Here is a 25,936-nt window from a genome sequence, read left to right as displayed (position 1 = left end):
CTCAAAGAAAAAATTAAGTATGCTATTCTACTATATATCTGTACCTCTCATATAATTTATATATCCTTATTCAACTACATATCACATTGACTATTCTGACAGAGTAGTATCCATAACAATCTCTTGTATTTTAGTAAATTTTGTACTTGCTATACTATCATTCTCTAGTACACTTGAATTATAGTCTCATCTTTAGCGCAAATTATAAAAGTACTCAGACTCTAAACATGAAGTTCCCCAGGGAAAGAGGCAAATCACATTTGCAGGTGAATCATTAAAATAAAAAGAGCTCTGTACTTAAAAGAACCAAAAAACAGATTAGGTTGTAAATTGTGTATTGAATGGATGTCCTTTAAAATAATCCGTTACACAAATTAGAAATATCTTCTATGAAGTGACCGTATTTCACTTGTATGTCCATCACTTCACTAGGACCATTGGAAGTAATCAATGTAGGTTCCTATTGAATAACACTAGCCAGAGGTAGTGAAAACCATGTGGAAATACTCCATTAAAATGGAGTAATATTGAACAGGTCTCAGTTTACACAGGGCCTAGGCTTACCAGATTATGTCTTTTTATATCCAGTCTACCCTAACTAAAGTTCTGCTCATAAATCAAGATGAGAGTAACTTGGAACAACCAATTTGCTCACAACTCTCAATGGCACTGCCCTGGTTTAGATGAATTCATTGAATTAACACCCAAATTACTCCATTGTCATATGATGTAAGACACATATGTTCTGCAAAAATTTAGATATTCCTGTCAATTTACTCAAAATGGTTCCTTAAAGAGGTTGTCTCATCTCATCATTACTAAGGCAAGATGAGACACAGTCCCGATCACCTCCAGGCCGGGAAACAGCAGAGCGCTCTGGCGCTCTGCAGTTTCAGTAGCTCTCATTGCCATGCATGAGAGTTACTGAAACAGCATAGCACAACAAGCTATGCTGTTGCCCTAACTCAGAGACAGCAGATCTTGTTGTGCTATGCTCTTTTAGTATGCATGGCAATGAGAGCTACTGAAACAGCAGAGCGCTGGAGTGCTCTGCTGTTTCCCGGCCTGGAGGTGGTTGGAACGGTGTCTCATCTCTCCTTGGGTGAGATGAGACAGTCCCTTTATTGGTTCCTTAGCTTAGGTACAGTAACATCTTTGCCACTCATTTGTTCCACAAAGTACCATGTTCTGGAAAAGTATTCTACTTTCTCATTTTTCCCCCCTGAATAACATGCTGCTTAATGAGACCAACAGGCCACAACATACCTTGAAATAATCTCAGCTCAGATTAATCTGCATCAACAGCTAGCCCTTTGACTACATAAATACTCAAATATACCTGAACAGTTTTAGCCCTGTAGGAATGTCCAGCGAACGATGTCCTAAATATGGTTTTATGATCTTGCAAAAAGGTCATAGAAATCCCTATGACACCTTTTCTAAGACTGCCAGATGTTATTTCATGGAAATTATCCTGTCCCCCACCTTTATTAAATGGTTCACAGAAGTATCCATTATATAGTCTATGAATAATCTATAGCTCACATCCAAAGGCCTCAAATATATTTATTAAGACATGGTGGCAGTTGCGCAACATTGCCCAAATACTGATCCTTCCCATGGTTTTTCCCATACCCACCAGACTATGTAACTGTTTTTGGTGCAACTTTAATTTCTTCACTGTCTACCTCCAGTTAATTAGTATTGTTAAAGGGAATATATCATTTTTATCGTACATAACCCTTCAACACACTTTGCATTATTCAGTAGTACAGTGTGGAGACATCAAGAATAACACTATTTCTACCAACTATATGACTTGTATTTGGCATTTTTAGCAGTTTTCCCCTGTGCATACTGAATATCTAGTTTGCAGTCTTCCTAGATATGGTGTGTGTAGACTAGCTGCCATCCACTGTACATAGAAAATAGAGGAAAATCTGCTTCCAGGATCATGGAGGACATTACCGAGAAGTACTGACCTGTTTGGTTGTGAATAAAGCACTTGGGTTGAGATGTAAACTTCTTATGTAGCTGCATCCCTCTGGTATCTCTGGTGGATTCCTGCCGCATCTGGTTCCCACTAACTCCCCTCCCTCCTCTCTGCATATGCTTGTATTGACATGTGTAACCTGATCCTTTTGTGAGCTTCCCCTGTCCTGGACAGATTCAAAGCATTTAGCAAAAGGGGAAGGGGGGGGGGGGGCTGAAAGGTAAACAGTTGATAACATAAGAACTAGACATTTATCTTTCATAAGATATATTACAACATTTCTAATGGTCACTTATACTATTGATTTAGGCAAACTTGTGTGGAAAGTTAGTAGCTATTTAAACCAGATACTGTTTAAAGTGGTTGTGCCAAGTATTGAAGTTATCCCCTATCCAGGGGTGACAGAGCGCTGGAAATAGCCAAGCATTTTACCCCACAGTGTGGCAGGCGCAGCACTATGAAGTGCCTTTTATGCTGTGGCATTAGAAGAATTTTGATATCTCTGACTTTTAGTCAAACCAGACTGTCTGTTACTCTGTAATTCCTCTAGCACCGTTCTATGGAAACAGTAGGTTTAAAGAGCACACCAAATGTTTGAAATAACTTCTTTATTAACTTCCACTTTTCTTCATATATAACACTGCCGCCTCCGCAGCAGATAGTCCATGTACATAACACGTGTTGAAAAGATATCACAAAATGGTGATATGCATAAGATGGTGGTTCAACTGTTCAATCTTGTCATTCAACATAAAATGGTGGATATATTTCTCTCTTGAGTATCTGTACTCTCACTTTAAGTTATTTAAGCACTTTATGATCTTTCTGAGAGGTATATCTAAGGTCTAACTAAGAGTCCTACTTGCTCAACTTGGTTTAAAGTTTGCAGTGTGCATTTAGCAGTAACTATTTGCAGATTGGTTGAGTATGATCTGGTATGGTTGTATGCAATTTGGATTGCAATATGGAATTTGAATTTGTATGGAATTTGGTCGCAATTTGTGAAATTTGCAATTTAATTTGGGGTTTGCAATTGGTGGAACTGTAAGTAAACACACATATAACTGGTTCAGTATACAGTTCTTATCACTATATTAACAGTAGGAACATTATATAACTGTCTTAAATACCTATTTTGGCCTCTCTGCTTCCATAGAACACAGCTCTTAGTGGAGTGTGTGTCTGTTCAGCTCCTCTCTCTGGTGAATAATGATTCCAGAAGCTCCTGCTAGGGGTATTTTCCACACAAGCTGTGTGTGAGGCTGGCTGTAATTGGTCAAAACTCCTGGGCTGTGTGAGGCTGGCTAGGATTGGTCAAGACTCCTGCCCAGCAACAACAGTTTATCTCTATGCTTTCTGTTGTTTCTGCTGTGTCATTGAGCTTACCTTATATTATATAATGAATCTTAAAGGCGTTATTATCTTTTCTGCTTCTGTGAACACAATATATAACAGTTATATGACATCCAAACATGAAGTCACTGTAAATAACTCAGCTTTTGTCTTTAACACACAAACATAGCAAATGTATTAAGGTTATTGGCAGGTTTAGCTGTATAAACATATAAGCTATATTAGCAACCTAGGACAGGTCTTAGCTGGCCAGCTACATGCAGATCCATAGAACATGAATGGAGTGTTAAGGTGCATGCTTGACTTGTCACTCCATAAGACTGGGAGACCAGGACCTCCTTTCTCTGGATTGGAGGGAGTCCTAATTAAAATTCCTGGATCTGTCTATCAGTGTGGGTCCTGATAGGAAGATCAAGTCTAAAATGTTCAGGAAACCCAAGGCTATCAGCACGCTTCTCAGGTGGGAAAGTAGTCACCTGCTACTGCTAAAACGGGGTATCCTGAAAGGGCAATACCTACGAGCCAGACACAACTGCTCAGACTGGATGGATTTTAAAACAGCTGCAACAGAACTACAGGCCAGGTTTAGACAGAAGGGTTATCCAAATGGACCCCTGAGGCAGGCATATCATCATGGAGTGGCCTGTAATAGAGAGAACCTCTTGCATCCTAAGAGCCGTACAAGTGATGAGTCTAAAGTGAGGATCATTGACCCTTTTGAAGAAATACATGCAGTCCTTAAAGATCATTGGGGGATATTGAGATAAGATCCTGACGTAGGCCATCTTGTGGGGGAATATCCCCTGATTACTTATCGACGTGGGGGAAACCTCAATGATAAGTTAGTGCATAGTGCGTTCTCTACTCCTGTATCTGCCACATGGCTGTCTAACAAACCACCCGGTACATATAAGTGCAGTGGTTGCGTGGCTTGTAAGGCGATTAAAAAGGGGGACAATGTTATCAGCAGTGTTAATAAGAGGTGCTATAAGATCAGATCCTTTATAAACTGCAAGACTATTGGAGTTGTATACTTTGCAACATGCATATTTAGTCTACAATATGTAGAAAAAACTGAGAGAATTGAGACGGCAAATTGGCGAGTATCTACGTGACATTGAAAACCAGGCTGATACTCCTATAGCCCAACACGTGGCTTCATGTCATCAGGATACGTCAAACTGTATCAGTTTTCAGGGTATAGAACACATTAGAGCATCTCCTAGAGGGGGATACTAATAATTTCTTCTTACGTAAGAAGGCCCAGTTGATGTTCACCCTTAAACCGGTGAAACCTCTGGGGCTCAATGAATTTATCTCCTATGCCTGTTTAATCTAAGGATGTGGGCTTTGCCTGTAGCGGTCCTGTGTAAAATAGGACCGCTCTGACGTATGTGTCGCAGGAAGCCGGGCATTCGCCGTCTGAGATATACTGTATATTAAGATATCCATTTATTGGTAATCTTTATACCTGTGTGTTGTTCCCCCAGCCTGCTGTGTATGTGTAAAGGTATTCCTCTAGCAAGGGACCAACACATACACTATGCAACATTTTTCCTGATGGTGTCAATTACTGACATTTTTGTCTCTGAATGCATCCGTAGTGTCTGCACCTGGTATTCATATGACTTTGTAATGTAGCATAGATCTTTCGATCTCATATGGATCAGCTGCTACTGTAGTGAGAGCTGGCCATTTATATTGTACCCCCTGATAATTCTCCGGCCGGTTGTGGAGGGGCACCATTGCCATGGGGTATCTGAGCCGCCTTTAGTCATTTTAAATATCACTTACCCTCCGGCGCTCCAGCGATGAAGAGGCGGGATAGGGGAGTGCCTGACCTGACACTCCACCAAGCTGATTGGATCCCGAGTTGACGGTACAGCCCAGAGGGGGCGCGAATAGGTCTTCATAAACAGTCACATCGAGAGGGCCGCGCTACATCCATCCCAGTGCCACAGGCTATGTCTCTGTGTGCTGAAAATATGACACTTTGAGACAATGAAAAGTAGTCAGTGTACAGCTTGTAACAGTGTAAATTTGGTGTGCCCTCAAAAGACTTAATGTCTAAAATGCTGGCAACAAAAGTGAACACACTACTAAGTGAAAATGGCCAAATTGTGTCCAATTAGCCATTTTCCCTCCCCGGGGTCATTTGACTTATTAGTTTTACAAAGTCTCAGGGGAATGGGGAGCAGGTATGTTAAATTTGGTGTTATCGCTCTCACACTCTCTCATACTGGTCACTGGAAGTTCAACATGGCACCTCATGGCAAAGAACTCTCTGGGGATCTGAAAATAAGAATTGTTGCTCTACAGAATGATTGCCGTGACTATAAAAAGATTGCCAACACACTGAAATCAAGCTGCAGCATGATGGCCAAGACCATACAGCTGTTTAATAGAACAGGTTCCACTCAGAACAGGCCTCGCTATGGTCAACCAAAGAAGTTGAGTGCACATGCTCAGAGTGATATCCAGAGGTTGTCTTTTTCAAAATAGATGTATGAGTGCTGCCAGCATTGCTGCAGAGGTTAAAGGGGTGGGAGGTCAGTCTGTCAGTGCTCAGACTATATGCCTCACACGGAATCAAATTTCCCAGAAGGAAGCCTCTTCTAAAGATGAAGCCTGCAGTTTGCTGAAGACAAGTAGACTAAGGACATGGATTACTGGAACCATGTCCTGTGGTCTGATGAGACCAAGATAAACTTTTGATTCAGATGGTGTCAAGCGTGTGTGGTGGCAACCAGGTGAGGAGTACAAAGACAAGTGTTTCTTGCCTACAGTCTAGCCTGGTGGTGGGTGTGATGGTATTTGGCAGGTGATGAGCAGTGCCTGGTTTCCTTAAAACATGATGTTTTGAACCGAAAAAAAAATAAAAATCTTGGTTTCATCAAACAAAAGAATTTTGTTTTTTGTTTGTTTTGTGTTACTCCAGGTAAGTTTTCATGTTTCTTTTATTGAAGAAAGGCTTCTCTCTGGTCACTCTACCATAAAGCCCTGATTGGTGAGGTACTGTAGTGATGGTTGACCTTCTGGAAGTTTCTCCCATCTGCACACAGTATCTTTGGAGCTCAGCCAGAGTGACAATTGGGTTCTTGGTCACCTCTCTTACCAAGGCCCTTCTTCTTTTGTTTAATTTGGTGGGGCAGCCAGCCATGGGAGTCCTGATTGTTCCAAACTTCTTCCATTTAAGAATTATGGAGGCCACTGTGCTCTTAGAAACTTTCACTGCAGCAAAAATGTTTTGTACCCTTCTCTAGAGCAGTGCCTTTACACAATTGTGTGTCTGAGCTCTACAGCTAGTTCCTTCATTTGTCAGCTGTGAAATATTATACAGTTAGTTTTGATCGAGCACCAAAGTGCTCTGGTGCTTGAGTAGAACACTTTGGGATACTCGGGTGCTCTACAGAGTACCCGAGCACAATGGAAGTCAATAGGAGAACCAGAGGATTAAACCAGGCACCCCCTGCTCTCCAGAGGGGAGGTTGTCTGGTTCACAGGAAAAGGTCAAAAATTTATGGAAACACCACAGAAATGGTTCGGGAACAGCATGGGGAGGGTGTCTGGTTGCATCTTGGACTCCCAGGTCGCTGCTGGGAACGATGTTGTCTGAGTAGTACGCCACTTTTACAGACTGACAATAATACCCACAAAACCAAAGATAAAATCGATTTTAGAGGAAGAATTGTAAGGAAACATTATTTCCTATATATTTATTTAATGTGCAAGTGCTGCCAAAAATTACAAGAAAGAGGCTCTCCGATACAACCTGTATATCACATAAAGGAGGGCCTCATTAACATTGTGTACAATTGTTCAGGTAGTGGTACTCCTACACTCATAAATCCTATGCACTAAGTGAAAGGTCTGCCAAAAATTACAAGGAACCGGCACTCCAATACACCCTTTATCACATAAAAGAGGGCATCATACACACCCTTGAAAAATGATGATTGATGGCCTGCTGGTGACCCTCAAAAACATTAGGAGCAAGGGCCTGCTGGTGACCCTCTAAAACATTAGGGGCAAGGGCCTGCTGCTGATCTGACCATCTAAAACATTAGGGGTGAGGGTCTGCTGCTGAGCTGACCCTCTAAAACATTAGGGGTGAGGGCCTGCTGCTGATCTGCCCATCTAAAACATTAGGGGTGAGGGTCTGCTGCTGATCTGACCATCTATAACATTATGGACAAGGGCCTGCTGGTGACCCTCTAAAGCATTAGGGGTGAGGGTCTGCTGCTGCACTGACCCTCTAAAACATTAGGAGCGAGGGCAGCCTAATAAGCATGTTGATATGATGGAGGATGAGGACGAGAAAAGGAAGATTGAATCATATGCCCTTTTTTGTGGTGGAAGGGGTGCATGGGAATACAGTGTATTCAATACACCATAAAAGCCACATTTAAAGTGCCTTTATGTTCAGCCGCTTTCCTCTGGTGGAGTAGAGAAATCAGGGACAATCCAGGCCTTGTTCATTTTGATAATAGTCAACCTGTCAGCATTTTCAGTTGACAGGTGGATGCGCTTATCAGTTATTATGCTCCCAGCAGCACTAAATACCCACTCTGACAAAACGCTGGCAGCAGGGCAGGCCAGCAAGTCCAAGGCGTAGAGCGCCAGTTCGTGCCACGTGTCCAGCTTGGACACCCATAAAACTGTCCCCAGCCATGGAGAGTTTTGCCCTGCCTCTGTTGGAACTGTTACGTGTTCCCCTCGTCTCCCCTCATCGGTTGCCCAAGAAACTACGTACTCTGCCGCCAGCGTAGTCAGCTGGAAATTGTTTGAGCAATTTTTCCTCAAGGACCTTTGCTAGTCCTCTCCACCACAGTAATGAGAGATAAGAAATTCTCTTTGTAGCGGGGGTCGAGAAGGATGAACAACCAGTAATCGGTGTTGGCCAAAATGCATATAACACAAGGGTCATTGGAAAGGCAGCATAACATAAAGTCAGCCATGTGTGCTAGGGTCACAACAGACAAGACTTCTCTATCCTCATCAGGAGGATGACTTTCAATCTCCTCATCCTCTTCCTCCTCTTCAGTCCATCCATGCTGAACAGATGGATTAAACCTGCTATGGGTACTACCCTCTGTAGCGGAGGCAACCATCTCCTGCATCTCCTCCTGATCATCATCATCCAATTCGCGCTGAGAAGACAAACTGAGGGTGGTCTGGCTATCACCCTGTGTACTGTCTTCCCTCATTTCCACCTCTTCCACATGCAAAGCATGCGCCTTCATTGTGAGCAGCGAACGTTTCAGTAGACGCAGAGGTTGGATGGTTACGCTGATAATAGCGGCATCGCCACTCACCATTTGTGTTGATTCCTCAAAGTTGCGTAAAACCTCACAGAGGTCAGACATCCATACCCACTCGTCGCTTGTGAAGAGCGGAAGCTAACTGGAAAGATGACGACCATGTTGCAGCTGGTATTCCACTACTGCCCTCTGCTGCTCACAAAGCCTGTCCAACATGTGGAACGTGGAGTTCCAGCATGTGCTTACGTTGCACAACAGTCGGTGAGCTGGCAATTGCAAGCGCTGCTGCAGGATTGCTAGACCGGTGGCAGCTGTAGATGACTTTCGGAAATGGGCACACACACGGCTGACCTACACCATTAGCTCAGGCAAATTGGGGTAGGTTTTGGGAAACAGCTGAACCAGTAAGTTGAACATGTGGGCTAGGCATGGTATGTGTGTAAGCTTGCCGAGCTCCAAAGCCGCCACCATGTTACACCCATTGCCAGACAAAACCATGCCCGGTTATAGGTTGAGTGTCAAGAGCCACAGCTCAGTCTGGTCCCTTATACCCTGCCACAGCTGTGCGGCAGTATTCTGTTTGTTACCTAAGCAAATAAGGTTCAGCCTCTTGCTGCTTCCCCACTGCTGTGCTACACCGCTTCCAGCTACTGACTGATGGCTGACTGGTGCTGCAAGATGAAAATTCAGAGGTGGAAGTGGAGGAGGAGAAGGGGGGGTTGCAGCCACTAATGTAGGTGGTGGTGGAAATCCTGATGGAAGTAGGGCCCGCAATCCTTGGCGTCAGTAGCAACTGTGCCATCCCAGGGTACGACTCGCTCCTGGCCTCCAAAACCTTCACTCAGTGTGCCGTCAGGGAAATGTAGCATCCCTGGCCAAAAGCATTTGTCCATGTGTCAGTTGTTAAGTGGACCTTCCCAAAAACTGTGTTGGTCAGGGCCCGGGTGATGTTATGGGACACATGCTGGTGTAAGGCGGGGACGTCACACCAGGAAAAATAGTGGTTGCTGGGGACTAAGTAACAAGGGACGGCCACTGCCATCATGCTGCGGAAAACCTCAGTGTCCACAAGCCTAAATGGCAACATTTTGAGGGCCAGCAATTTGGAAAGGTGAGCATTTAGTGCTATGGCCTCTGGGGTATGGACATCTGTATGCTGCGCTGGGACACAGAAGTGGATGTGCTAGATGATGGTGCTTGCAAAGTTCCAGGTGCAGGGCTTGTTGCGGGCTTGTTGCGGGCTTGTTTGGTGTGGCCCGCCTTTTCCCTTTTGCCACCCCACTGCCTCTTCCAGCCTGTTGCGGTGCTGCGGATCCCTCCCCTTCTGTACTTCTGTCCTCACTCAGCTTGCCACCTTCCCAGGTTGGGTCAGTGATTTCATTGTCCACCACCTCCTCCTCCATTTCCTCACTCCGGTCATCCTCCTGACTTGCTGACCTAACAAGAACCTCACTTATTGACAACTGTGTCTCATCCTCATCATGAACCTCTTGAGACACTTATTGCCATTGACTTCATTATCATCCACCTCGTGAAACACTAATTGCCGTTCCCCACCGTCATCTTTTTCTGACTGTGGATGCTCAAGAGTTTGGGAATCAGTGCACAAGATCTCCTAATGTCCCAGTTCAAGCGGGCTTAGCGAGAGGGCCAAATCAAGAAATGGTGATGAAAAGAGCTCCTCAGAATATCCGAGTGTGGGATCACTTGTTTGCCAAGACTCTCCATGGTGAGAGGAAGGAGGATCAGGGTGAGGATTCTGTTGACCACACTTTTGACCACTGAGACTGGAATTTGTGGAAGACAGGGTGGTGCTTAACTGACTTGGAAGCATTATCTGCTGCAATCCAACCGACCACCTGGTCGCACTGGTGTGACTTTGAGAGTGGTGTCCTGCTCCGCCCTACAAACTGGAACATGAAGCTAGGTATCGTCGATGAGTGTGTTTCTTGTGATCTGGCAGCAGGCACAGTTTCTCTGCGCCCAGGCCACGGCCTCTGCGTGCACCTTCAGCAACACGGCCACTTCCCCGTCGCGATGCTCGACTCAAAATGGTGTTCGGCCGAGCATGCTCACCCAACACTATGTACAGTATAAACAGGGCTGTGTCTTTCCAAATCATGTCCAGTCAACTGAATTTACCAGAGATGTACTCCAATCAAGGTGTAGAAACATCTCAAAAATGCCTTGGGGTGTCTTCTTTCCGAAATGGGGTCACATGTGGGGTATTTATACTGCCCTGGCATTCTAGGGGCCCTAAAGCGTGAGAAGAAGTCTGGAATATAAATGTCTAAAAAGTTTTACGCATTTGGATTCCGTGAGGGGTATGGTGAGTTCATGTGAGATTTTATTTTTTGACACAAGTTAGTGGAATATGAGACTTTGTAAGAAAATTAAAAAAAAATTCCGCTAACTTGGGCAAAAAAAAATTCTGAATGGAGCCTTACAGGGGGGTGATCAATGACAGGGGGGTGATCAATGACAGGGGGGTGATCAGAGAGTCTATATGGGGTGATCACCCCCCTGTCATTGATCACCCCCCTATAAGGCTCCATTCAGACGTCCGTATGCGTTTTGCGGATCCGATCCATCTATCAGTGGATCCGTAAAAATCATGTGGACGTCTGAATGGAGCTTTGCAGGGGTGTGATCAATGACAGGGGGGTAATCAATGACAGGGGGGTGATCAGGGAGTCTATATGGGGTGATCACCACAGTCATTGATCACGCCCCTGTAAGGCTCCATTCAGACGTCCGTATGCGTTTTGCGGATCCGATCCATCTATCAGTGGATCCGTAAAAATCATGCGGACGTCTGAATGGAGCTTTACAGGGGTGTGATCAATGACAGGGGGGTGATCAGGGAGTCTATATGGGGTGATCACCACAGTCATTGATCACGCCCCTGTAAGGCTCCATTCAGACGTCCGTATGCGTTTTGCGGATCCGATCCATCTATCAGTGGATCCGTAAAAATCATGCGGACGTCTGAATGGAGCTTTACAGGGGTGTGATCAATGACAGGGGGGTGATCAGGGAGTCTATATGGGGTGATCACCACAGTCATTGATCACGCCCCTGTAAGGCTCCATTCAGACGTCCGTATGCGTTTTGCGGATCTGATCCATCTATCAGTGGATCCGTAAAAATCATGCGGACGTCTGAATGGAGCTTTACAGGGGTGTGATCAATGACAGGGGGGTAATCAATGACAGGGGGGTGATCAGGGAGTCTATATGGTGTGATCACCACAGTCATTGATCACGCCCCTGTAAGGCTCCATTCAGACGTCCGTATGCGTTTTGCGGATCCGATCCATCTATCAGTGGATCCGTAAAAATCATGCGGACGTCTGAATGGAGCTTTACAGGGGGGTGCTCAATGACAGGGGGGTGATCAGGGAGTCTATATGGGGTGATCAGGGGTGATCAAGGGTGAATAAGGGGTTAATAAGTGACAGGGGGGGGTGTAGTGTAGTGGTGCTTGGTGCAACATATTACTGAGCTGCCTGTGTCCTCTGGTGGTCGATCCAAACAAAGGGGACCACCAGAGGACCAGGTAGCAGGTATATTAGACGCTGTTATCAAAACAGCGTCTAATATACCTGTTAGGGGTTAAAAAAATCACATCTCCAGCCTGCCAGCGAACGATCGCCGCTGGCAGGCTGGAGATCCACTCTCTTACCTTTCGTTCCTGTGAGCGCGCGCGCCTGTGTGCGCGCGTTCACAGGAGATCTCGGCCATCGCGAGATGACGCGTATATGCGTCGCTGAGCGCAGGGCTGCAACCTCCGGAACACGAATCTGCGTTAGGCGGTCCGGAGGTGGTTAAGGGGAGAAGAGAGGGTGTAATTAAGGGGGGGTGCAGGATTTGTTCATTTTATTGATGGGGATTTGGATTTTTTTTCTTTTTGGTGCAGATGGAAAGTGATTTTTTTAAGGGGGTGCAGGTTTTTATTTTATTAAGGAAGGGTTAAGGGGTCTATTAAGGGGTGGTTAATGGGTTTTATTAAGGGGGGTTAATGGGTTTATTTCGTTAAGGGGGTGTGCATAGGTTTATTTTATTAAGGGGTTTTATTTTTATTTATAAATATTATTGAAAACATTGAAAAAAGTTTGTGCATGTTTTCCAAACCTTTTTTTTTGGGGGGGGGGGGGGGGGGGGGGGTGCCAAACAAAGGGTTCGCCCCGGGTGCCAAATGCTCTAGGTACGCCCCTGGGCGGTGGGTCTTCGCTGTTTCATGATCATGGTCATTAATACCTTTAGATGCCATGATCAAGTGAGATCACAGCATCTGAAGAGTGAAAAACACTTACCGGCATCCTCTGCGGGCCAATGAGGATGCCGGTAATTGGTTTCAATGAGCTGGGTCTTGCTGAAGAGACCCAGGGCATTTAAGCTGCAATTCTTATTTTGGTCAGCAGGTCAACATAAGAAATGAGCAATTCTGAACAATAAATGGTTTGTTAAGAATTTTTTATTTTTTTTATGAATTTTTTATACTCAAATATGAGCTTGAAAAAGCATAAAAAACTGTTAAATATATAAAAAATTCAAAAAATATAAAAATTTAAATCACCCCTCTTTTTTTAGAATGTAAAAAATTAGGGGTGCACCGAAATTTCGGCAGCCGAAAATATCGGCCGAAAATGCACCTAATCCACTTCGGCCGATATTGTTACATATCGGCCGAAAATATGGGGTGTGGGATTTGTCACCCACCATCTGCGGGCGGGCGGTTTACTTTGTCACTGCATCTTAATTTTACCTTACAATCGTGAGGCTCCAGTAACTAACAACTCTGCAGGCAGAGCGGAGGGCGGCGTAACGTCACTTACTCACGTGACGCGCCTGCTCCGCCTCCTTCATTCATAAAGTGGGCGGAGCAGGTGCGTCACGTGAGTAAGTGACGTTACGCCGCCCTCCGCTCTGCCTGCAGAGTTGTTAGTTACTGGAGCCTCACGATTGTAAGGTAAAATTAAGATGCAGTGAGTGATGCTGTGAGCAGCAGGGCCGGGGCTGTTATGGGTAGGGGGATCGGTCTATGGCACTGCTATGGGGAGGGGGGATCTGTGCACTGCTATGGGGAGGGGGGATCTGTGCACTGTTATGGGGAAAGGGATCTGTGCACTGTTATGGGGAAAGGGATCTGTGCACTGTTATGGGGAAAGGGATCTGTGCACTGTTATGCCCATAACAGTGCACATATCCCCCCCTCCATAACAGAGCCACCCACAGATCCCCCTCTCCATAACAGTGCACAGATCCCCCTCTCCATAACAGCGCCACCCACAGATCCCCCTCTCCATAACAGCGCCACCCACAGATCCCCCTCTCCATAACAGCGCCACCCACAGATCCCCCTCTCCATAACAGCGCCACCCACAGATCCCCCTCTCCATAACAGTGCCACCCACAGATCCCCCTCTCCATAACAGCGCCACCCACAGATCCCCCTCTCCATAACAGCGCCACCCACAGATCCCCCTCTCCATAACAGCGCCACCCACAGATCCCCCTCTCCATAACAGCGCCACCCACAGATCCCCCTCTCCATAGCGCCACCCACAGATCCCCCTTTCCATAGCGCCACCCACAGATCCCCCTCTCCATAACAGCGCCACCCACAGATCCCCCTCTCCATAACAGCGCCACCCACAGATCCCCCTCTCCATAACAGCGCCACCCACAGATGAATTTCATTCATGAAAAAGAATTATTAATAAAATCATTAAAAAAAAAGTATTTTAAAAGTATTTGGGCAAAAAGGCAGTTTCGGTTTCGGTTTCGGTTTTCGGTCAAGGGCATCCTGAATTTTCGGTTTCGGTTTCGGACCAGAATTTTCATTTCGGTGCACCCCTATAAAAAATACATAAATAACAAAAAATATGAAAATCATGGGTATCACCGCAACCGGAAACGCCCATACTATTAAAATATTGGGTCAAAATGGTCAATTTGCCATTTTTTCATCGCTTCTCTTACCAAAAAAAATGTGATCAAAAAGTCACACACTTTAAAATTGTATCAATAACAACTACAGATTGTTCTACAAAAAATGAGCCCCCACACAGCTCAGTAGAAATAACTATAAAAAAGTTATGTGGTTCAGAGTATGGTGATGTAAAAAAAATGTTTTTCTCAAAGTTTAAATAAATTTTTACACTATTTAGACATAAAAACCTGTATCGTTGTAATCGTACTGACTAAGAGGATGAAGGGCATAGGTCAGTTTTGCCGCAAATAGATCGCTATGGGAGCAAAACCCGTAAAACGGTGGAGGAATTGCATTTTTTTTTTCCAATTCCACCCAATTTGGAATTATTATTTTTTTGCTTCGCACTACATTGTATGCCATATTAAAGAGTGGTATTAGAAAGTACAACTTGTCCAGCAGAAAATAAGCCCTAATACAGCTATGTGAAAGCAAAAATAAAAACGTTATCCCTCAAGGAAGATAGCTATGAAAAATGAAAACGCAAAAAAAAAAAAAAAATTCTGGTATCCTAATGGTTAATAAATGACCCCCTAGGTCTGTATAAAGATTTTTGTCCTTGTTTCCTGTGAGTACAAGGGATTGCTAGTGTTCTAGTAGAGCTGCATTATATATTCAAGCACATGAAAAACATGATGACCATGAAATGTTCTAACACAAAAATCTGTCATCTGCTGTACATTAAAAGAAATATCCATATTTCCCAGTCTGTTTTAGAATCTCAAATATTTTTGTTATAATGTACAGCAATCTCACAAATAGTTGATTCCGAATGTCCATTGTAACGAACACGTTCAGACATATTATCAGTTACAGTATACTGTATTTCAAATTACATTAATGACTTGGAACTGCAGGAAATAAAAATATTATCTACAGTATCAGTCTTAGGCTACAGCAGGTCCGCAATACACGGGCATCGGCCGTGTGCATTCCGCATCACGAATCGCGGACCCATTCACTTGAATGGATCTGCAATCACGGAGATGCGGAACGGAGGCACAGATCGGAACCCCACAGAAGCACTACGGAGTCCGTGCTTCCGTGGTGTTTCTGGCCGTGCCTCTGCACTGCAGAAAAGTAGCGCATGCACTACTTTTTTGCGGTGCGGATCGCGGACCCCATTAAAGTGAATGGATCCGCGATCTGCATGCGGCTCCCCCCCCCGGTCTGTGCCAAATTTGCGGTCCGCAGCACGGACACGGAGTCTTAACATTCGTGTGCATGTGGCCTTAGACTGAAAATTCCTAGTCTACTCTAAAAGTGTATTTATACTGCCTGCTTGGATAGTTCCTTCACGATAATTGCCTGCTTGTAGGACAAGCAATGGCTGCTGTAATCTACCATCCTCATACTGAATCATAGTTTCTGGGTAGCACAACCTACTGTGCCATATTCTCGAGGTATCCACCCTGCCAAGCCCCCCCCCCCCCCCCGCCCCCAAACACACACTAGCACTAAAAACATATTTTACTTGCTGGACATTATATTCAGTGCTACCAAACATATAGAACTACAGTATGCAGCACCACATACTTCTTACATCCAGTGGCTTACAGGTGACGTCTCCTCTGATGTAGACGTTTTCCTTCCTCATCTTCTCCATTTGGCCCAAGACAACTTCTTTCAGCCGCGTCTCGTCTCTGCACAGTTTACCAGACATCTTAGGTTCCTCGCTTTTCTATCATCATTATCTTAAAATGTCTCCTTTATAGTAGCCCGAGTAGTTATATCACTCCCTGTAGAGCTGACCCCACCAGTTTTAATGCAGACATTTCATAGAATTTAGAAACACTTGGCTCTGAAAATGAAAAATAACTTTTTTCCATAAAATGTTACTTTAGCTCTAAATTTGTCATTTTCACAAGGTGTTACAGGAGAAAATGAAACCCACAATTTGTTACCCCTTTTCTCCTGAATATGATAACATCTAGAGATGAGAGAATTTCTCAAAAATTCGATTAGGCAGGTTTGCAGAATCTTCCGAAAACATTTGGTTTGATCCGAATTTATTTGTGGCGAATCATGTTAAAAAGCAGGCTATTTCCTGGCTGCAGAGAGCCTTTATAGTGGTGTAGAACACTGTGCCTTGCAGTAACACGCATAGTGAGTCTACTGTGGTAGTAAAATACTGTGAGTCAGTATGACATGTAGATGACAGGTGTCGCTCTTAGAATCACTGCACACTTCACTTATTTGGGCGGTCACGGGGCCAAAACTGACCAAATAACTCAAGTATGAACTGAGCCTTGAAGGTCAATGTTAGCACCAGGTATAAAGAACCGTGCAGAGGCCCAAGATCCTACTATAGCGTGAAAGAGCGCACTCCTTTTACACCAATTTACTGATTCCACATAGATTTCTGCAGAACCTGTTCTATTAAACGCTTATACAAGTAGAGCCCCCCGACAGAGTGGAGTGGGTGTCAGCAGTAAGTTTGTGTTGATGTCACTGAATATTTTGCCCTTCCTCTGATCCATCAGGACAATAACCCCCAAAAAATGGATCCTGTCTGTAGAGTATCCGCCTTCACTGGGTCAGCATTTGGTCAGTAATCCATCAGTATTGCTAAAACCCCCAAAAAAAACAGGAGTGGATCCAAAACAGACATGACACGTGAATGGAATATTTGCATGTCTTCTGTGTTTTGTACCCACTCCTGCTTTTGGCTACAAAATCATAAGCCAATTCAGGCCTTACAGCTGTTACATAGACAGGACCCACTGTGCGTCTCATTTTTCCTTCCTTCTGACAGATCAGAAGAAGGGTCAAATAAATGATGTCAGCCAGGCTGAAAGGCAAAATAGTGGCCCAGTCATGAAGTGGGGAGGGTGGAAACAGCATGAGAAGTCCAAAGAGTGGCCCTATGACATAGTGGTGAGTAGTAATGAGCAGCAGGTGCCATATTCGATTTCGACGAAATTCGCGAATATTCGATAGAATATTCGTTTCATATTCGTCGAAATCGAATATTCGTCATTATTCTAGTTATCACGATTATTATGCGATTTAAATAATCGCATATTGCGATTTTAACTTAAGGCTACTTTCCTATTGGTTTGATATCTAGAATTAGCGAAGATGACGAATATGACTAATGTATTCGTCATATTCCTCAAAACGAAGATAACAAAGTATTCTACATCTTCGTTTTAGCTACCTATTCGTCAACTTCGCTTATTCTAGCAATCAAATAGGAAAGTTGACTATAGAGACAGCTAAGTTTAATTCGCTATGCGATTATATTACTTTTTTTTTTTTATTGAATAGTTAAATACTTGATTATTATAATGATTCTATTTATAAAAAATAAAAAAAAGCAAAGTAATATAATCGTATAGCGAATTAAACACAGCTGTCTCTATAGTCAACCTTCCTATTTGATTGCTAGAATTAGCGAAGTTGACAAATAGGTAGCTAAAACGAAGATGTAGAATACTTTGTTATCTTCGTTTTGAGGAATATGACGAATACATATTCTCCCAGGCAAACGAGGTGCTGAACAGAATGACACCACCGTACCCTGCACATGTGGTATGCTGGAGAGGCACTGTGAATTGTCCGTGCAGTGGAGGCTGAAGATACGGTGGAGGATGAGGAGGCAGAGGCGGACATTGTCACAGGACCAACGGCTTGAGAACATGGAGGCGGAAGCGGTGTCACCTGACCAAGTTTCTGGTGTGGCTGTGTAGGAACTACATTCACCCAGTGGGCCATAAAGGACATGTATTGTCCTTGACTGTAGTTATAGCTCCACACGTCGGCGCTGACGGGCACTTTGGCAGACACCGACAGAATCAAGGACTGTCCCACCTTCTGCTCTACATACATGTGCATGGCTGGTACTGCCTATTTGGCAAAGAAATGACGGCTTGGGACTCTCCACCTTGGTTCAGCACAAACCATCAGTTTTCTGAAAGGTGCAGAGTCCACCACTTGGAAAGGGAGGGACTGCAGCACCAGAAACTTGGCTAGGAGCATATTCAGCTTCTGCACCATTGGATGAGTGCACTCATACTGTTGTCTCTTGGCGATCGCTTCAGTGATCGATTGCTGAAGGAATGACTGACGAGAAGTAGGAGGAGGAGCAGGAGCATCAGGACCAGCAGATGATGGGAAGTACAGACAGCTACTGTACCTTCGGCTGAGGGGGTGGAACTTTGACTGCCTGAAATCAGGTGCGTGCCACTGTCATGATACCTTCTGTGAGATTGGAGAGACTAACTGCACGTGAGGTTAACTGACAGTCTCTTGATTCTCAGTGTTGTGGTTTGGTAATGACCACACCTCTAGCCAGGTGCAGCCCGTGGTCATTACTGCATTCCCTACTTAGTTTGGTCTCACACTTCATACCATGCGGTTGATATTCTCTGCTTGGATTTGGAAGAGTTGGTGTGTGGACCTTTCCTGTGTTTCTGATCATCCATTTTCTATAAGATGAGTTGTACTGCTCTTTGTATTTGGTTGTTCCCCTGTTAAATTTAGGAAATGGTATACAGATACGGAGTGGAATGATCCTGCTCTCCATAGCCAATTCTGTCAGGGTCTATCTGAGAGGCTGAAGGACAGGTTGGCCTTTCATGAAAATCCTGAGTCAATGGAAGCAGCTATGTCCCTTGCTGTACGTCTTGATAGACGCCTGAGAGATCTAGGGTTCCTCACCCTGAGGACATAATGTTGAATAACGTGGCACTTCCTTTGACACTTATTATGGAGTGACACCTGTGGTTGTGCCTTGTGATGAGCCTATGCAGTAAGGAGGAGCTACTACTGGAACTGCTGGCAAGAGCTTTGGTCATATGAAGGGAGTCTGTTTTTGTTGTGGAAAGAAGGGACATTTTGTGAATATATGTCCGTGCGTTCAGTGTCAAGGTGATTTTTTTTTTTTTCCTGGGGAGCCAGAAAATTTTCTTTTTTCATTTCCTGGTAGTACCCAATTTCTTCTGTAGGCCGAGGTGGCGCTAGACTCCAAAACTGTGGGAATTGAGGTGTTTATTGACAGTGGGGCAGGGGTTAAACTAGTTCATGGTCAGTTTGTTCGTATGCATGGTTTGACAACGAAGGCATTAGACAAAAATATTTCAGTGTTTGCAATTGATTCTGCTCCACTCACTCAAAAATGTGTATTACAAATTGTGCAGGACATCCGTTTAAAGGTGGGGGATTTTCATCAAGAATCCATCTCGTGTTTTGTGCTGGTGGGTATGCCTGCTTCGGTGGTGCTAGGTTTACCATAGTTAAGTAATCATAACCCTACCATCGATTGGTAAGCGAGACAGATTCTTGATTGGAGTGATTATTGCATAGACAACTGTCTTAGCACATCGCTTTTTGTTGTAACCACTAAATCACCTACTGACTCCAATTAGGATAATGGAATCAACACCTTTGACCCCATGCTGGGTATAATGACCTCTGACCCCATGCTGGGTATAATTACCAGATGATTCAGTTACACATTTATTCCCAGAGAATTCTTGTACAGTCACTCAGAATTGAGAAACGTTTTCAAGGAAGCTACAGTAAGTTTAGTTGCCTTGATATATTCTTTACAGATACACTAAATCTGTACCTTTCTTTATTTATGATTTTGCTGATGTAGTCTCTGACAGTGGAGACCAGGAGTTACCCCCACATCGAGAGTATGATTGCCCTATCAACCATATTCCCGGAGCTAAATTGCCCTTTCTGAACAGCCATGCGAGAGTATATCACCGAGAGTTTGGCTAAGGGACATATTAGACCGTCCAAATACCCAGTTGATGCAGGGTTTATCTTTGTTAAGAAAAAGGATGGAACTTCTAGGCCATGTCTGGATTTCCGTGAGATTAATCGCATTACTGTCCGTGATCCTTATCCCCTTCCTTTGATCCTAGATTTGTTCAATCAGATTGTCGGTGCCAAGGTGTTCTCTAAGTTGTATTTGAGGGGGGCATATAATCTGGTAAGGGTCAAGGAGGGGGACGAATGAAAGACTGTCTTTAATATCCCTGAAGGTCATTTTGAGAATTTGGTCATGCTTTTTGGGTTGACCAATGCTCCTGCTGTTTTTCAACATTTCATCAATGACATATTTCATAATCTGGTAGTCAGGTTTGTGGTGGTGTATCTTCATGATATTTTAATTTATTCCCCCGACATGGAGAAACATCAGGATCACGTGAGACAGGTGTTACAGATCCTAAGGGAGAATAAATTGTATGCTAAGATAGAGAAGTGTGTATTTGCGGTTCCGGAAATGCAATTCCTAGGTTACCTACTCTCATCTTCGGGTTTTCATATGGATCCGGAAAAAGTCTGTGCTGTGTTGGACTGGGATCGACCCAAAAATCTGAAAGCGCTCATGCGATTTTTGGGGTTCACCAACTACTACCGTAAATTTATCTTGAATTACTCAACTGTTGTTAAACCATTAACAGATATGACTAAGAAAGGTGCGGATTTCTCAGTCTGGTCTGATGAGGAATTACATGCGTTTTCAGCGGTAAAGGAATGTTTTGCTTCTGCTCCCATACTGGTGTAGCCGGATGTGTCACAGCCATTTATTGTGGAGGCTGATGCATCCGAGGTAGCGGTAGGAGCAGTCTTGTCGCAGGGTCCTTCACCTAGTAAATGGCGCCCATGTACTTTCTTCTCTAAGAAACTCTCGGCTGCTGAAAGAAATTATAATGTAGGCAATAGAGAATTGCTGGCAATTAAGTTGGCTTTTGAGGAATGGCTGGAAGGAGCGGTATTTACCGATCACAAAAATCTGGCTTACCTGGAGTCGTTTAAACGTCTGAACCCAAGGCAGGCCAGATGGTCTTGTTTTTTATCAGATTTAATTTCATTGTCACCTATCGCCCTGGGATTAAGAACATTAAGGCGGATGCCTTGTCGCGTAGGTTTCCTGGGGGGAATGTGATTCGGAAGATCCTGGTCCTATCTTGTCTGAAGGGGTAGTAATATCCACTCTTTATACTGAGCTGGAGGCAGAGGTGTTGGAGGCCCAGGGAGATGCATCGGATTCTTGTCTTCCAGGAAAGTTGATTGTTCCTTCTGAATTACGGCACAAGGTGTTCGAGGAACATGACTGTACAGTTCTTACAGGACACCCTGGGAGCAGATCCACAGTCAATCTCATCTCTCGTAGATTTTGGTGGCCAGGGTTGCGTAAATGTGTGGAGGGCTATGTGTCAGCCTGTAGCACTTGTGCATGTGCTAAGGTGACACATACTCGGCCTTCAGGATCTCTATTTCCGTTGTCCATCCCGTCCAGACCTTGGACTCATTTGTCAATGGACTTTATCACAGATTTGCAGAATTCCTCAAGAAAAACAGTGATTTTGGTGGTTGTTGATTGCTTCAGTAAGATGTCACACTTTACAGCATTACCAGGGATACCTAATGCTAAAACTCTTGCACATCGTGAAGCTACATGGTATTCCCTCTGATGTGGTGTCTGATAAGGGGACTCAATTCGTTTCCAGATTCTGGAAGGCGTTTTGCACTCGCTTGGGGGTACAATGGATCCTTCTCTTCGGCCTTTCACCCTCAGTCGAACGGACAGACTGAGCGCACTAACCAGAATCTTGAGACTTTTTCTGAGATGTTTTGTCTCAGAGAATCAGGAGGAGTGGTCTTCTTTTTTGTCTTTATCTGAGTTCGCCATAAATAACCGTAGGCAGGAGTCTACTGATAAGTCGCCTTTTTTGGGGGCATATGGGTTCCATCTGCAGTTTGGCACATTTTCTGGTACTGAGACTTCTGGTATACCTAAAGAGGAAAGATTTTCCTCTTCTTTGTCATCTATTTGACAGAAAATTCAAAATTATCTGAAAAAGATGGGCAAGAAGTATAAATGAATGGCTGACAAGAGGCGCGTGAGTGGTCCGGACCTGAGAGTGGGTGATACTGTGTGGCTGTCCACAAAAAACATTAAGTTGAAAGTACCTTTGTGGAAGTTGGGCCCAAGCTTTATTGTTCCATATAAGATCTCGGCCATTATTAACCCGGTAGCCTTTCGTCTTGACCTTCCGCAGGCTTTAAAGATTCATAATGTTTTCCACAAATCATTACTGAAGAGATATGTCGAACCTGCTGAACCGTCCTCCCTGCCACCCCCTCCTGTCACGGGACGAAGTGGATGACAGAGTCAACCACTCAAGAATCGCTGGGTTGATGCTCAAGACACGAACCGCTAGATAACACCAGGAGCTTAGGCCTCTCGCTGCGACTCCTTCTGCCACACCCCTTAACTCTACTGCGACCTGTGCCTGCGCCAGTAACATTTAGGCCTCCGCCACTCCCGTGTGCAGGGCTTGGCACTTCTCTGTCTGACATACTGTTAGATCAAATAAAGATCAAAGTCTGTAATTTTCTCACTTCACCACACAACGGCTAATAATCCCCTTTTTTTATCCACTAAGGGTACTTTCACACTAGCGTTTTTGTTTTCCGGTATTGAGTTCCGTCACAGGGGCTCAATACCAGAAAAAAATTGATCAGTTTTATCCTAATGCATTCTGAATGGAGTGCATTCCATTCAGTATGCATCAGGATGCATCAGTTCAGTCCCTCTTACATTTTTGGGACGGAGAAAATACTGCAGTATGCTACAGTTTTCTCTCCGGCCAAAAATCCTGAATACTTAACGGCATTAATTTCCATTGAAATGCATTAATGCCGGATCCGGCCCCAAGTGTTCCGGAGAAATGCATCCGGGTTTGCGGTCTGTGCATGCGCAAACCTTTAAACATGTGATAAAGATAAATACCAGATCCGTTTTTTCGGATGACAACTGGAGAGACGGATCCGGTATGGCAATGCATTTGTCAGATGGATCCGCATCCGGATCTGTCTGACAAATTCATCCGTTTGCGTCCAGATTGCCGGATCTTCCTGTCGGAATCTTCTGCTGCAAGTGTGAAAGTACCCTAATACACACTAAAAAGGACTTTAGACCATATAACTGCACCGCTGAAAGGCAAATAAGCCCTTATTTTTTTCCACTTATACACGCTACAAAATGCTTTAGAACATATAACTGCACCACTGAACGGCAAATATATATTTTTTTGCCACTAATACATGCCAAAAAGGGCTTTAGAACATATAACTGCACCACTGAAGGCAAATAATATATTTTTGTGCCACTGATACACTCCAAAAAGGGCTTTAGAACATATAACTGCACCACTGAACGGCAAGTAATATATATTTTTTTGCCACTAATACACGCCAAAAAGGGCTTTAGAACATATAGCTGCACCGATAAACGGCAAATAATATATATTTTTTTGCCACTAATACACGCCAAAAAGGTCTGTAATTTTCTTACTTCACCACACAACGGCTAATAAGCCCTTTTTATCCCAATAATACAAGCCAAAAAATGCTTTAGAACATGTAACTGCACCGCACAAGGGCAAATAAGACATAGAAATATTTCCTTGTAATAAACCCTGTTAATGGCTGTATCAAACAGCACTTGCACCTCAATAACAAGAATGGTTTGCTGGAATTACAGCGCTGTTTAATGGCAGTTTGGATCCCCAGTCAGTGAAGCAAGGTGTAAAAGGATTTTTCCTATTACCCAGGCTGTAAACTTAATGATTTTCCTAGTCTATGACGTAAAGTCATGGTTTTATTAAAGACACGGAGGCGAGTATTGCTATCTCTTCCTTTACTGTCCACCAATAGCAGCAAAGAAATTTACATAAAGAACAATGTAACCATAGTAACCATCGTCCCTCCCCAGACAGCCCCTATAACAGGCAGCTCCTCCTCTGAGTCTTCCTCTTTCTTTGGACATCTGACACCATCACCGGAAAACCAACTGGAACCGTAACTGGAAACCGGAATCTGGACACGAACATCTCAGCTCCATCCGAATATCACAACCGAAGCCAACGTGGCTAACACTCCTGGAGAAAACACAGAAGGGTGTAGACCCCTGAAGTCAGCAGAACATCAGCCTGAAACGAAAATAAATAATATGGCCAGTGTAAATACCAGGCGGAAAACATACTAAGTCAGACAGCCGATACTCGGTGATGAACCGTAAGACCATACATTAAATTACAATAAAATTAAATATATTAAATATACACAAGAATAACATAAACCTCCTCCAAACAAATAAATAAAATGGGCGGGAAGAAAAAAACATGGTGGGCAATACTCGCCTTCGTGTCTTTAATAAAAGCATGACTTTACGTCATACACTAGGAAAATCATTACGTTTTACAGCAAGACACGGAGGCTCCTATTGCAAGTTTAAAGCTGATCAATAAGAGAGGAGAAGACATGAGGAGGAAAATTAAATCCTCTAACTGTCGTGACTCTAGACCAGTCGGCCAAACGCAAGATGTCCTCCAAACGAGCCCCCGATATCGCCAGGGAAGTGGCCGTCGCGCCTCTGGCCGAATGCGCAGTAAAGACAGATGTATCTACTCCAGAAAGGTACATGATCCATTTCATCCATCGCGCTAGAGTTGGACTGGAACCAGTCCAAAAGGATGACGAATGGAGAAAAAAAGTTGCGGAACCTCAGAAGACCGTGAGCCCTCATCCGAGACTCATATTCCTTCAAACAGGCCACTGGACAAAGCGCCGGCGTAGATGGAAGACAGGGATAAGACACCGACCTGATGTTAGTCTTAGTGCGTCGGGAGATGTTGAACGTGACACCCTCAGAAGAGAAAGACCTGGCCGCATGATCAAGGGCCCTCATATCAGAAACTCTCCTACAGGAGATGAGGCAAAAGAGCGTCAATAATTTAGCCGACAGTTGACGGAGGGAGAGAACTGGATTATCCGGCCAAGCGGAAAGGAAGGAGAGGACCAAAGAGACATACCACGTTGTTGTGAAGCGTGGTCGGGGGGGGGGGGGGGGCGAGCCAAACGAGAACCATGCAGCAAACGAGAAACAGAAGGATGCTGTCCCGCAGGGACACCGTCAAATCCCTGATGAGTGGAGGAAATAGCTGAGCGGAAGAGGTTGATAGTCCTATAGGCTCTCCCTGCTTCAAAAAAGGAAGTAAGGAACTGTAAGAGTTGAGTCACAGGTGCCGAAATGGGATCCAGGTCCCGTTCCAAGCACCAGCTAACCCAAGTTCCCCAGCCTGCCCGATAAGATTTTATGGTGCCGGGAGCCCAAGCGTTGTCCAGGAGGCGTCTAGTTGCATCCAAGATACCTTCGACCTCTCCAGGCGTCCTGAGATTCGGCATGCCAGCAACTGAAGCGAGCCGTCGATCAACAGAGGATGGTGTATGCCTAGAGGTCCATGGAGAAGATTCGTCTGACACGGAAGGAGTAGAGGCATGTCCACTACAAGTTCCAGGAGGATCGGGT

General features: G+C 44.4%; 1 protein-coding gene and 1 long non-coding RNA gene across 3 annotated transcripts in view; one reads left to right on the top strand and one right to left on the bottom strand.

Annotated features, from left to right (window-relative positions):
• The window catches only part of GABRB3 (gamma-aminobutyric acid type A receptor subunit beta3), a 328,007-nt gene that overhangs the window by 184,454 nt on the left and 117,617 nt on the right, over positions 1 to 25,936 (top strand). The gene's annotated exons all lie outside the window — the stretch shown is intronic.
• LOC120993185 lies at positions 1,947 to 23,852 on the bottom strand. The gene is made up of 3 exons (XR_005777157.1): positions 23,840 to 23,852; positions 13,404 to 13,407; positions 1,947 to 2,042 (listed from the first exon to the last, which is right to left on the bottom strand). It is a non-coding gene; the product is annotated as an uncharacterized LOC120993185 (long non-coding RNA).

This window comes from Bufo bufo, chromosome 3, assembly GCF_905171765.1.
Source record: "Bufo bufo chromosome 3, aBufBuf1.1, whole genome shotgun sequence".
Lineage (NCBI taxonomy): Eukaryota > Metazoa > Chordata > Amphibia > Anura > Bufonidae > Bufo > Bufo bufo.
The sequence above is the reverse complement of the archived record's forward strand: the minus strand, read 5'-3'. Positions and strand labels throughout refer to the sequence as shown.